This window comes from Olea europaea, chromosome 17, assembly GCF_002742605.1.
Source record: "Olea europaea var. sylvestris chromosome 17, O_europaea_v1, whole genome shotgun sequence".
NCBI lineage: Eukaryota > Viridiplantae > Streptophyta > Magnoliopsida > Lamiales > Oleaceae > Olea > Olea europaea.
Window position 1 is genome coordinate 17,684,187 of NC_036253.1, and position 3,164 is coordinate 17,687,350.

At 36.9% G+C, this 3,164-nt stretch overlaps 1 pseudogene; it reads left to right on the forward strand.

Moving 5' to 3' along the window:
* The window catches only part of LOC111365678, a 35,637-nt pseudogene that overhangs the window by 18,096 nt on the left and 14,377 nt on the right, over positions 1 to 3,164 (forward strand).

Consider the following 3,164-nt stretch of genomic DNA (forward strand, 5'->3'; position numbering starts at 1 on the left):
TGCATAACCGCTCTTTGATGGAGGGAGCAATTATAAAGACGTTAAGATTCATTCGAAAGGTCTCTAAGCCTATTTTTCACGTTCAGTTTTGCATACACCATCGAAGCAGTGAGGAAGAGGGCTTAGAAGAGCCATAACCCGAAGATAAACACCATCTACAAACCAGAGAAAGTGTGTGAAGAACGGCAATGGCGGGAGGTATGTTTTCGATCCAATATTATTCCGCATTGATGTAAATGTTGTTATGTTGATTAAAGCATGTTTAGATCGCTTAACATGAAGTTTACAACAAATTCTCTTTCTTTGCTTCTTTTATGTTTTGAGAAGGATAAGCTTTGCCTGAAATTTTTTTTTTATTTGGAGCATGTGTTATTTTTGAAATTCAAATGGGTTATAGTAATATACAATATCATGCTGCCCCGTTGTTTTCCCAGTATGGTGAAATGGACATTGATGGTTCTCTAGTTGCAGCGAAGCTACTGGATCTGAGGACATTGTCATGCTCAATAATGGGTGTCTATTTTGTAAAGGGGTGATCTGGTCAGGATGATTGCAGACCTTGTTAGTAGAAAGAAAGGGAAATTCGATCATATCGTAATTGAAACAACAGATATAAAATGGTTGATAAGTATATATTTTTCATTGAAATCAATCACTTTTGAATGCACTAGATTTAGCACTTAGCAGTTTAAGATTGAGCATGTTATTAATTCCTACCCTCCCGCTAGGAAAAAAAAATTTAGGTGCCGTATTTATTAGATATTTTGACATCCTCTTGCTACAAGAACATCATATTCTTCTCCACCTTTACAAGACTAGCAAATCCAGCCCCGATTATTCAGACATTTTATGCTGAAGATCAGGTTTTTAGTGATGTTAAACTTGATGGCATTGTTACACTGGTGGATGCTAAACATGCTGGTTTTCACCTTGATGAGATTAAGCCGAAAGGAGTAGTAAATGAAGCAGTAGAGCAAATTGCTTATGCTGACCGTATTATAGTTAACAAGGTACATTTTTATTTTTATTGCATGTAATATGTTTATAAAGTGTTTCCCCATCAAATTATAATGAAAACTCTGGAAACCATGGCAATGTCTAGTTTATGTAATTCTGTATTATAATCTGGATTCTTATCCTACTGCAAGAATCTTATAATGCAGCACCTGAAGGCCATAATGGAAAATTGACTCAATTTTCTTGCAATTTAATTTCTATTTTTACGCCTACTGCCTACTGTTATATCTTCTAGCAATTTTGTGACATGTTCGTAAAGAAAACCTTGGAAGGTTGTTCTGCATCTTGCCTCCAGTGAGATTTTTGGTGTTCTAAAGTTTAACTAGATGATTTCCGTTGTGATTGCAGACTGATCTTGCTGGTGAGCCAGAGATTGCTTCACTGTTTGAGAGAATAAGGGTAGATTTCCCCGCATAATGCTCCTTAATTTGTTGCTTAACTGTTTGAGAGAATAAGGGTAGATTTCCCTGCATAATGCTCCTTAATTTGCCATCTCTCCTGTTTTTTCCCATCCCATGTTTCTTTCCAAAGTTATTGTTGACACATAAAAATTCAGCCCAAGTCGAACAGTCCAAGGAGTAAAGCCCAATGGGAGAATCCCCAAAACAGACGGCCCAAAGAATGAAGTCCAATCAAACGAGTCAAGGTGAAGGCCCAAACAAGAGGCCCAAGAATGCGGTAATGCCATCGCCCAAGTTTGCAAGTCGCTCAGAATCTGAACGAACGAGTGTCATACGGTCGCCCAGAGCTGTTGTTCTACTCTCGCCCAAACCTTCAAATCGCCCAAGGTGTTAATAAACATAACGCATCGTGATTATCAAGGAATGCAGTTATGAAGGCAGTTGTTAAAGTAGCCTTATCACGTTCCACAACTCAAGGAAGTCAATCGAAAGCAGTTGGACGATGAAAGATAATGGCAGCAGTTAAAAGGCGGTTTCATGACAAAATGGCCACTACAAAGAAAGTGGGTAGTTATAGGACGATCAAGCAGTTTTCAGAGTAGTTAATCACAAAGAGATCGTCTATGAGGTATAAAAGGGAGAAAAGGCGTAGAAGCAAAAGACTGAATCCAAAACTCTCGAACAAGAGAATATGTAATTTTCATTTCTTTAGCTTTTAGACTTAAATACTTTCCTTTCTGTAACTCGTGTGCTTGCGCCCCTTAAGAGCACGTTGTTTTTCGTTTCCAATTGTAAAGTTCATCACCAATAAAATTTTAATTGTTAGCGAGTTAACCCGCGCGAAACAGTTATCTTTTCTAATTTTTATTTGGTGGAGTGCAGAACATAAATTGTATGGCTCAATTGAAGCGAACGAAGTATGGAGATGTCGACTTAAACTATGTTTTCGGAATTGGAGGCTTTGATCTAGAAAGGTTTACTTCTGTCCTGTATTATGATTTTCAGCTGTAATTTTCTTCTTAGCCATTTCTACCCTCTCAATATAATCAATTATGTATGCTAAGAATCCTTGTGATTTATCTCCATATTGATGTTTAATGCATTCTTCAAGACCTTAAATTGCTATCCTCTGTCACTATTGGAACGTCTTCTTAAATCCAGCAAGTGCAATTTTCGTCTTGTTCTTTGACACGTCGAGAATCATTCCAAAACCCTTCAGCACATGAAAATATAACATCATCAGAAAACCTTAACAAAATTATATGAAAAATGAAACAGCTTCGGTCGATTTATAAGACGTCTCTGTCACTTGCAGAAAAATAGGTACAGGATTATGATCAGAGCTCTCTAATGGTGATGGAGAATGGTCTTAGTAGCAGTCTTGTTTTTCTATTAAATATATTCTACACCAGATATGATTAAATTTGCTTTTCACTCTAGGTCAATCATAATATTGCTTCTGCTGATAGAATAGATTGTGAAAGTATCCGTCATTTAGTTGCCCCACTTATCTGTAAGTGCACTTTTGATAATACCTTGGTGCTCTATGAGTCAGCATGAACTAACTTATTTAGTTCCTGTTTCTTACCAATTAAAATTCAGATTTTAATCTAGTCCCAGTTTGATCCCTATTAAATTCTATTTCATTTTTCTTTCTGTTTCGCGCGGGTTAGTCGCTAACAATTAAAAAGGATCAGACGATTGTGTAAGGGACAAACCTCTTGAGACAAAGTTCCAAAAAGGGGT